Raw genomic sequence first — 11,044 nt, 5'->3', positions numbered from 1 at the left:
AGTGATTTATTGGTACATGCCCAGGTCAATAATCAGAATGAGGATTTATTTCCAGACGGGCTACAGGTAGTGTTGTGAAATACTTCAACACACTGGATCGCAGATTTAGACCCCCTGCACTCTTACTCCTTAAAAACCAAAGAAATGAAGATATGTAGCAATCACATTGTAACAGGGGTGACAGTGACTTAATGCTTATACTAGTGGACTTCAGGTACCTTTAGGGTACGGTGTTCCCTGAAGGGCTCTCAAACCCCACATTTCAGATGCCTAGCTGTATCGCTGATCTATTGCACCTCAGAATCACTTTTAAACCTTACCTCTGGTATCTTTAATCCCTATTGCTCAACGCATGGTGAAAGTATTGCATAAATGTGTCTGAAAATGAGCAATGGGCACCTGAGAGACTCATTTGCCTGTTTCACAAATGATCATATTTGACTAGAGATTCTGTTTGGAATTCAGTTGTGCATTCTGACAGCAATCCCTTTCAAAAAACGATACATTCTGGATGAGGTCAAAGGTGCAGGAACACTGTATTTAGGATGTGTTTTAAAATCCATTGACTGATCCCCGAATCCTGAAGTTTCTTCGCATGATATCGGGCTTGCAACCACTTTCTGAAAAATGATGAAAAATACCAAAAATGAAAAAAAAAATATCAATTCTAGAGCCTAAGAGGAAAACAAGACAAATTTATATCTCCAAATAATTTTATGTGCTTCAGAAGAGCCCAGGAAAGTTTTTTGCATACATGAAACCACGCCCGTTTGCACGTAAGCAGACATGGTTGCACACACGACTTCATGAAAGCACGCGTGCATGCGAAGTCATCCTGTTGAGCATTTGAAAAGCCGCACCACGCCGCACTTGAAATAGCTCTTACATTAGTGGTAGACGCAGGAATCGCCTTTTTATTTACGCTGTTACCAACGCGATGGAAAGCAAAACAAAGCAAAGCAGAGCAAAACAACGAACAAACAAAAACCCTCACGTCCCGCACTTGCAAATAACACCGTTACGTGCCCAAGCGGTATTGTATGTCATCCTACCACTGCACCCCGGGGCGTACGGTATATGGGAACGAGCACACGCCACGAATCGTCTCGAATCACTCCCTACAGCTGTAAGGCACCTTGAAGCGTGCACCCCCAACATTCTTCTTTGCGCATCTGTGAAAGGTAAATTCTTGAACAAACTCTGAACCAGCTCTAAGGAAACTAATCAGATTAGACATTACTTTGACTCATCTTTTTACGCTCAGTGCTGGATTGCTCAAACTCCAGCTAGGGTTAGGGTTAGCATTCCCACGCTACTTAGACACTTTGTTTACGCTCAGTGCTGGATTTTGGGAACTTCAGGACGAGTGGGAATTTTCTCCTATCTGTCAATTCTGTTTTGTTTTGGAGACTCTTGGCTGCCTATGTTGTACAGTGCAGCGTGAAGGAAACATTTTCCAAAACTGTGTCAGCTCAAAAGTTGTAAGAAAACCTCTCCAGCTGCTTTAACTCTCTTGATTTTTGTCATTTAACGTGACACTCGATGTATAACTGGAGCCTCACATATGCAAATGGTGAGGCTCCAGTTCGACACCACTTTACAGTATATGACAAAAGCATGGCAGACTGTGCCATGACCGGCAGATAACTTCTGCTTATTTTTACCATATTAAACATTGGAAATCCTCCCACTTGCATTTGTGACACTTGATTTTGGCTCCACCTAATACACTCTTAAAACTTCAAACACTTTTCTCTTCTCCCGCAACACTCTTGTCTGTCGGCACTATGTGGCAGCGTTGCATGACAACCCATCTCACCACGGAAAGGAACCTAACAGCTTTGGTAAGAGAGGAGAAAAGGACCTGGCCCGTACGGGGCTCGAACCCACGACCTTGGCGTTATTAGCACCACACTCTAACCAACTGAGCTAACCGGCCTCACGACAGTGGTCCTCTCTGTGCTGACACTGCTCATGATGTTTCCCGAGCCGAAACTGCGTTTTTCCAAGCAATTTGACAAAGCCCGCCCACTGAAAACTGCAGCAGATCGTGTAAAGACGTTCAACTTTGTAATTACTGCACGCACAGGAAGCAGAATAAATTCCTCTTTTCAAACTGTCAAAGGTTTGCTTTGCGAACGCTGCAGGACATCGCACAATCTCTTTTGAACAGGGACGAACGATTTCTTATGGGGCGCAGTAAGTACAGACGTTTAAAAAGCTCCACTCATGCCGACGATGCAGCATGAAGAAGCGCAACCTAACGTTTGACAGACAAAGGCCGGGCACCGCTACGAGCAATATGAAATCAAACTGACAGCACACGGCGTTTCGCGCTGACTCAAAAGTGATCTCGACAGACGCTGTTCTCTGCATAACGCTGAAAGAGCTAAAGAGCGTTTCTGTTGAGACGTAACAAGCTCGTTTCTTTCTACCATGATGTCACCATGACCAAATCTGTCTTTAAGCACCTTGCTCAGTCTCTGACGACACTGTCAAAAATTGCTTTCGCCGATTGTATTGCAAACCGGCGGAAGCGGGGTATTGGGAAAAGTTTTCAACTAGCAATAATCGCGCCTCGGCTAAACCTCACAGGCTACGATACTGCCACTGCGCAAAGCTGATAGTTGCCAGGCAACCGCGGGGATCCTATGGAAATCGTTATCGATAGTCTCATGGCATGTCGTTTCTGTAACGCTTCATATTTGTCCTCTTCTTCATCTAGCTTGAGGTTTTGAAGAATTTCATGGCAGACAAGGTCTCCGTCGGGAACAAAGGGCGTTGTGAGAAAACCGTTGCTTATTTTCAGCAGCAGAAATACAACCCTTTAAGTACAAGATGACAGAACAATGAGGAAGGGCATGCCGGGAGGAACTCATGCACTACAGAGGAAAGGGGGCGGGCACGTACAGTTCACATTCAAGCCACAAGTACTCTTCTCGGATGTTGCACAAACAAATCCTAACGTCTTGAAAGCATTGCAGCATGTTTGTGTCCCACTTCCCGTGGCTGCAGGACGACTGACACGAACGGACAAACACAATCTGTGGCGTTTAGCGTGACATAGTCTTGCAGGCATCGTGCTGTCTCACTGCAATACTATACCGCTGGAGGAAACAGTCCATCTGGCCATGAAACTCATTTAAACGTCTAGCTACAGCAACTAACTATATCATGATTTATTCAGGATGTGTGGAATCAGCACGTCCCGGAGACAGCTTCCGAAATCGTGAGCATTCTCTGGTGGTAGGGGCGTTCAAGATGGCGCTCAGGTGGGAGGTAAAGTTTAGTGGTTGAGGAGTTTTTTTGAGTTTTTCATGACCTGAATGTTAATTTTTGCTTTTTTTGACTACAGAAAAATAAGGACTTAACACTAGTTGTTTAAACTTCAGTTATAATTGAAAGAAAAAAAAACGATTTTTTTTAGGTTTAAGAATTTCGATATGAGTAACACTGGGAAAAGAAAAGAGTGCTGGGTCCTCGAAGGAGAAATCTAAGATACCTCAATCGTATATGTATAGCACTACAAGAAAATCGATGGAACTACAGGGAAAAGTGAAGCAGCTGGAGGGGACGTGGAAAGAGTGCTGGAGATGCGCTCGTACGGTAGAGCCGGAGTCCCTGCCCAGCACACCTGTGAAAACCCCGGCGGCCAAGAGAGGAAGGGGCGACCTGACGCTGGAGGAGCTCCAAACCAACATCTTTAACATGATGGGTGAGCTGAAGGAAATGATTCGATTTAATACAGTCGCAATCGAAAGTCTTAAAAAGTCCATGGACTGTGTGTTTAAAGAGGTTGAAGACTTAAAGAGTGAAGTAAAAGTTCTTAAACAAGTAAATACCGAACAAGAAAAGCATATTAAAGAACTTGAATTGAAAGTGAACGATGTAGATAGATACTGTCGACGATGGAATTTAAAATTATTTGGAGTTAAAGAGGAACGTGATAAGGACCTTGTTGCAACAGTGAAGGGTATCTGTAAAAGGACCCTGCCGGACCAGGAGGACGTAATATCGGCCATTGACTTTGTTCACAGGCTCGGGAGAGCGAACATGTCTGGGCAAGTGCGCCCCAGATCGATTATAATACAGTTCACCAAGAGGACGGCGAGGGACATGCTCTGGCGAGCGGCGAGGGGGAATGAGTATTTGAATGGGAACAAACTGAGGTTTGCAGAGGAACTGTCTGCCGCGGACAGGAGCACCAGGAACCAGCTGTGGCCCCAGGTTGAAGCTGCCAGAAGAGAGGGGAGGAGACCCTACTTTGTGGGAGCGAGGGCCTTTGTGGACGGGAAGGAGATTTGCTCCCAGTGACTGCTCAGTTAATGATTATGTTTGGTTTTATTTGTTATACCAGTATATACTAGTGTTTCTTTAGTGTTAGTTTGGAATGGTGTAGTTAAGTGTTAAGGACTGTTATAGTTCTGGTTCTTTGAAAAACTCAATAGTTTAGATAGTCTTAGAGTTAGTTATTTGCTTTTGTGTATGTCTTTTTCATGAATGCCAGAGGTACTCGAAATGTTGTTAAAAGAAAAACGTTTTTTTTGTTTTGTAAAAAACTGTGCTGAGTTTTATTTTTTTACAGGAAACGCATGCATGTTGAAACTAAAGTTTATAATTGAGAAATATTAAAGCAAGGAAAATATGATACGTGTAAAATATACAATTTGATCACATAATTACTTAATTACCTCTGGTAGTTAAATGTTTTTTTTCTGCTGCGTTTTTTTTCTCTTGTACATGACTCTGATCCTCTTGTTGTATTTGTATTTGTAAATTCTACATGTTTAATAAAAATAAAAAAAAGCATTATAATCAAGTAGCCACAGAAATTGCATCACGCTTTCATGTATGCTATTGCAGACACCAACGTTGCCTAGATAGAAAACCGAAATAGCCGTGGGTTTGCTTGCTGGTCTGAAGGATCTCTCTTCGAATCTCTATCATTTGTCAATGGAAGTAAAACGCGCTGCAATCTGATACGTTCAGAATCAAACCCGCAGCTGTTGTTCGACTTTATTTCTTGACTAATTACAACTGAGTGTCGCATGAGCAGTTACGTAAACTTGTCTGGTATATTTGAACACAAATGCCGTTCTTCAATTAAAACTAACAGTACATTGTCAGGGACATTCAGTTCTATACAAACAAGAGACAGACAAGAGAATATTCCTACCTTCATGTGGACTACGTGTTGACTTACTGATCGGAATAATTGAAAAGTTCGGGTTCATAGCCGATGCAGTGCGTTCTAATTAGAACAACAGCAACGCTGAGCTCTCAGCACCGTACTGAGCCCAGGTGTTTTTCTAAAGCTGTCAGGTGCAGTTCATTTACATGAAGGAAATCTCTTACTGGGTACGATTACAATGCAGTAAGTAGCACAGGCTACTAAGGGAGTAGCCTGATGCGTTTAAAAACGACCCGAGCCAGCCAGGAGTCGAATTTACAATCTCCTAATCCGTAGTCAGACGCGTTATCCATTGCGCCACTGGCCCTGGTGTGACACTGCAGGACTGTAACCCAGTGAGCTCAGCACTGCAACTAGTAAAATATTACCCGCGGTCCATTCTTTTCCAAAAGTGAGAAACACCTGTTTTCTACATGTTGTCTGTTTTAAAACCATATCTCTTTAAACCAAACCAAGAGTTTGTCTTTTGCACTGATATTCTGATTCATTTCGATTTCAAAGAAAAAAAAACATTATCTTCCAAAGCATCATAAAATTGTCCCTTCTTCCAGACTCTACTTCTCTCTTGTAGTAGTACAGCAGACCTTTCCAGGTGAGCAGATAACAGAGTCCGAAATGAGCTTCCTCCATCAAGCAAAGTACCTGAACATGACTCTGTCTTCATAAATGCGCCCCTGTAATAAAGAAATTAAATCCAAAATCAAGAGGGCAGTTGCCTACTGAAGTTCAAGAAGTCATCAATTTTAACCTAGCAACACATTAAAGGCTGCATCTATACAAGTATGATTCTAGAAATGCTCACCAGATTACGTTTTAAGAAGGAACTGCGCCTCAGGTTTCGCCGAGATCTTAACTCGGATGGCAGGATTCAGAGTCCGGAGTGTGGACTGATGGAGCACGGAGGGTCCATATACTGTGGATCCCTCAGTGATCTTCCGCGTATTCAAACCGCCAGCGTGTAACTCCCCTGTCCCCGTGACCTCATTGCTCTGCTCTCACCTCTGTGCAGCCGAGCCCGACTCATGATAAAGTGGAAAAAAATATGCCCCCAACGTGAGATTTAATTTAGATTTCACAGATGCGCAAGGAAGAATGTTGGGGGTGCACACTTCAAGGTGCCTTACAGCTGTAGGGAGTGATTCGAGACGATTCGTGGCGTGCGCTCGTTCCCATATACCGTACGCCCCGGGCTGCAGTGCTAGGATGACATACAATACCGCTTGGGCACGTAACGGCCTTACATGCAAGTGTGGGACGTGAGGGTTTTCGTTTGTTCGTTTTGTTTTGCTCTGCTTTGCTTTGTTTTGCTTTCCATCGCGTTGGTAAGAGCGTAAATAAAAAGGCGATTCCTGCGTCTACCACTAATGTAAGAGCTATTTCAAGTGCGACGTGGTGCGGCTTTTCAAATGCTTGTGGGCATTTCTCTGTTGTTGATTCTTTTTTTGTGTGTAACAAAGTGGCATTTTCATGTCCGGACGGGGAGACTTTATCATTCCGACATGAAGCCACCCTTAAGTCCTCTGAGGCGTGTCTGTCTGCAAGGCTTGTATTTTGGAAATGTTTTTTTTAAACGGAGAATGACTTTGAAATAGGCTTCCGCCGGCGCCTCGCGATCCAGGTAAGATTGTAGCAAGAACGCAGCGGCGGTGGGGCTTGCTGTAGTCGTGGCCGAGTGATTAAAGCGATGGATTGGAAATCCATTGGGGTCTCCCCGCGCAAGTTCGAATCCTGCCGACTAGGTTGTCCGCCTCCAGTCCTTGTGTTCCGGCGCAAGGAAAGAAGCGTGCCTCTTTGCTGTTCCTGGTGGTTTTAAAACGCCAAATCGCTTGTACCCGCTGCCTTGGAAATAAATTCTTCAGCATCCGCGAATGCCTTTTTGCAGCTAAATGACGGTGTAAGTGTGTTTAGCCAGCGGGACTGGCTAGAGACGTAACTAAAGAGACTTGACGAAAATCAACTTAAGGAGATTGGAAAATATAAGAGCGTCTGAAAGTATAAGTACAATACAGGTGGACGTAAAAGTAGTTAGATAAACAGTGTTTGTATTTTTATACAATTAGTTGCAATAGAGGAAACAATTTGGGTTTATTCGAATGTCTCAGACATGCTGAAACGCTGTAGGTTTAGAATCGAGACTGGGGAGAATAACGTCTTGTGAGAAGATCTGTTTACCTAACGATTAGATCCTGTAAATCCCTTGTACCCTCCCTAAGTCTGTCCCAGTCCAGTGGATAAAAATGTACTGTTAATGGAGTGTTGGTTTCTCTGTTATGGGATACTGGAGCACTACTGTCATGCTTGTTTCACTCCTCTGTTCAACAGTGTGCTATAGAGTAATGTATATGGGGAGACGGCAGGAGGCCACAGGAGTATTGGGGCAGCAAGTTTTACTTGCCGAGTACCAGATTTTAATGGGTGGTTTTATCCCAGATCTATTGGGTTGGAATATTATGCATTACAAAGAATGACTATCCAGAACAGGGTATCACGTGGCTTCAACTGACTGTGATCACTCAGTATGTTGATAGTATTCTGAGTGCTTCCCCTGACGAGGAAACCCACAAGTCTGAGTTGCTTCAGCTTTAGAGTGTCTAATAGAAGCAGTTATGATAAGGCCCTTTTGTGTCTAGCATTGTGAAATTTTAACAGGGCTTGGGTGCAATGTTTTTACAGGGTGAGCACAACTCTTAACAGATCTGCTTAAGGGGGGAGTGCAGTACAAGGACAAGATTGCCTTGGTTCCCGCAACAAAAGCCGCCTATAATAATTTGAAACAAGCTCTCTTACAGGTGCTGAGACTGGGGTTTCCTCAGATGGATCAACCATTCCTTTGTATGTAAGTGTGGACAAAGGGTTACTGTATATGTATATAATGTATGTATTTGTTGCATGTAGGCCACAATTCTGGATGGCTATGGAGAAATAGGATTCTCTCACAACGGCAGGGACTCCAGTTAAGAATACTAGGCTTGTCTCTGAACTGATTTGTAGTTTTACAGCTGCCGACAGAAGCAGCTTGAGTAAGGTGTAAATAACACAATAAATAAAGAATTCCAGTAACTCAAGGTAACAACCATGCAGATGCAGATGCCAGACGAGCTGCACTGGGAGAGCGGGAGTCTGAGACCCCTGTGAAACCTCTATTGGGGAAAGGGGAGAATTCAGGTTGAGGCCTTTAATAGATGTTTAATAGTGGTTAGAACAAATGTGTAAAGAATGTGGGGTTGTATGATGATGTGATGTGGGCTGGCACATACCCAAGTGTATGACAAAGATGATCCCAGGGTATGGACTGCCCTGCCCCTTGGATACTGATCTAGGGGCAGACTACACTGGGAAGGTGTGCCAGGCTGTAATTGCCTCACTAGGGGTAAGTTGGAAGTCACATTGCCCCAATCACCCACAGTCTGAAAGACCAACTAAGGAAATATCAACTGAAGGGACACCGTGGGTAGATAACTCTCTATTAAAGTGTTGTAGGTTTGTTAACTGAAGCGGTGCACAGGGCTTGTGAACAGGTGCCGGACGCTTGGGGACCTCCAGCAGAGGGGAGACACGACCGGATACCTGGCGAGTGGGTGTAGGTGAAGAAGAGATACCCTGCCAGATGTTGCAATCCTGCTGGGAGGGACCATATCAACTGCCACCAATTACTGATTGTGCCATCTGAGTGACAGGATGAGATCGCTGGATCCGCGCATCGCACTTTCACTGACCCACGGCACCAGAGACTGAGTGAACAGAAAGAAGGATGTTGTTACCGTTTCTGTGTCTGATGCTTCCTAAGACCAACAGTGTGCTTGTTAGGCCTGAGGAGCATTACTGGGGATATGGTATCAATACATTCCGGGTGTTGGGATATCTATCAGGGTAATACATTTCTAATTGGACTATAAATAATGTCATATTGTCTGCTTTAAAACTGATGTTTTCAACTCTATTGTAGAGATTCTAGAATCAACTAATAGAGAATTGAAATAAAAAAGGGCATAAGAAGACATTACCAAGAACGACCACAAGATGGAGATATTGTCTAGACATTACCAACAACGACCACAAGATGGAGATATTGTCCAAAGAGGCAAGAAGGGCAAAGCCGCGAAAAGGTAAAAGCATTTTTTGAAAGAGATTGCTGTCAGAATGCACATCCGTATCCCAAACAGAATCTCTAGTAGAATATGATCATTTGTGAAACAGGCAAATGAGTGTCTGCTACAATATGATTGCTACATATCTGCATTTGTTGGTTTTTAAGGAGTAAGAGTGCAGGGGGTTTAAACCTGCGATCCAGTGTGTTGAAGTATTTCACAACACTACCCCTAGCACATCTGGAAATAAATCCTCATAAGTGCAAACACATCCTAAATACAGTGTTCCTGCACCTTTGACCTCATCCAGAATGTATCGTTTTTTGAAAGGGATTGCTGTCAGAATGCACAACTGAATCCCAAACAGAATCTCTAGTCAAATATGATCATTTGTGAAACAGGCAAATGAGTCTCTCAGGTGCCCATTGCTCATTTTCAGACACATTTATGCAATACTTTCACCATGCGTTGAGCAATAGGGATTAAAGATACCAGAGGTAAGGTTTAAAAGTGATTCTGAGGTGCAACACATCAGCGATACAGCTAGGCATCTGAAATGCGGGGTTTGAGAGCCCTTCAGGGAACACCTTACCCTAAAGGTACCAGAAGTCCACTAGTATAAGCATTAAGTCACTGTCACCCCTGTTACAATGTGATTGCTACATATCTTCATTTCTTTGGTTTTTAAGTAGTAAGAGTGCAGGGGGTCTAAATCTGCGATCCAGTGTGTTGAAGTATTTCACAACACTACCTGTAGCCCGTCTGGAAATAAATCCTCATTCTGATTATTGACCTGGGCATGTACCAATAAATCACTGAGCATATATATATCACTGTGTTGAAGCTAGAGACCTGTATGTAATAATATGATGCTAAAATGTTATTTTCACATATATTAATGTAATAAATGATTGCTTATGCTTTATAAACAAATCTAATTAAAATAAAAGCTAAAGTTTTGTATTTATCTTGTACCATAGAACATGATTTTCTTTGTATTTCAAGCCCACAAAGTGTCCAAATGACGCACTACATGATATAAAGAAGATTATCACATGCATATCAGTATTATCTTTCTTATGAAAATGCATTCCTTTCATTATCTTTTACTTTTTAAAATGAACTCAAGTTGTGTATAATGTAATAATTTAAGTAGAATAGATTCTAATAATAAAATGATCCAGTGTGTTGCTCTACTACACTACTTCACTGCTCTATGCCGTCTGGAAATAAATCCTCAGACTGCTTACTGCCCTGGGCATGTACCAATGAATTACAGGAGCACATCTATTTATCACTGCGTTGAAGCAGGAGACACATAGTCTCTGCAAACACATCCTAAATACAGTGTTCCAGCACCTTTGACCTCATCCAGAACGTATCATTTCTTGAAAGGGATTGCTGTCCGAATACACATCTGAATCCCAAACAGAATCTCTAGTAAAATACGATCATTTGTGAAACAGGCAAATTACTGTCTCAGGGGCCCATTCCTCATTCTCAAGACACATGTATGCAGTACGTACACCATGCATTGAGCAATAGGGATTAAAGACACCACAGGTAAGGTTAGATGTCATGTTCTATGATCATTTCTTTCAGCATTAGGGACTAAATATACCAAACTTATGATGCTAAAATCCTGAAAAAAGGATGTGCTCCATCTCGGCAGTAGATTGGATTCCAAAACTGATTTGGGTCAATATACATTACCTTTGAAGATAAGGTACAGTCTACTGTAGGGAACCATCAACTTAGAAAGCAT

General features: G+C 42.8%; 3 non-coding genes across 3 annotated transcripts; 1 reads left to right on the top strand and 2 right to left on the bottom strand.

The window, feature by feature from the left end:
* Nucleotides 1–1,865: 1,865 nt before the first annotated feature.
* On the bottom strand, nucleotides 1,866–1,939 carry trnai-aau (transfer RNA isoleucine (anticodon AAU)). Its single transcript has one exon. It is a non-coding gene; the product is annotated as a tRNA-Ile (tRNA).
* A 541-nt stretch (nucleotides 1,940–2,480) lies between these two features.
* LOC138236268 (U4 spliceosomal RNA) lies at nucleotides 2,481–2,622 on the bottom strand. Its single transcript, XR_011188561.1, has one exon. It is a non-coding gene; the product is annotated as a U4 spliceosomal RNA (small nuclear RNA).
* A 4,227-nt stretch (nucleotides 2,623–6,849) lies between these two features.
* On the top strand, nucleotides 6,850–6,931 carry trnas-gga (transfer RNA serine (anticodon GGA)). Its single transcript has one exon. It is a non-coding gene; the product is annotated as a tRNA-Ser (tRNA).
* The last annotated feature ends 4,113 nt before the right edge of the window (nucleotides 6,932–11,044 follow it).

This window comes from Lepisosteus oculatus, unplaced genomic scaffold (assembly GCF_040954835.1).
Source record: "Lepisosteus oculatus isolate fLepOcu1 unplaced genomic scaffold, fLepOcu1.hap2 HAP2_SCAFFOLD_88, whole genome shotgun sequence".
NCBI lineage: Eukaryota > Metazoa > Chordata > Actinopteri > Semionotiformes > Lepisosteidae > Lepisosteus > Lepisosteus oculatus.
The sequence above is the reverse complement of the archived record's forward strand: the minus strand, read 5'-3'. Positions and strand labels throughout refer to the sequence as shown.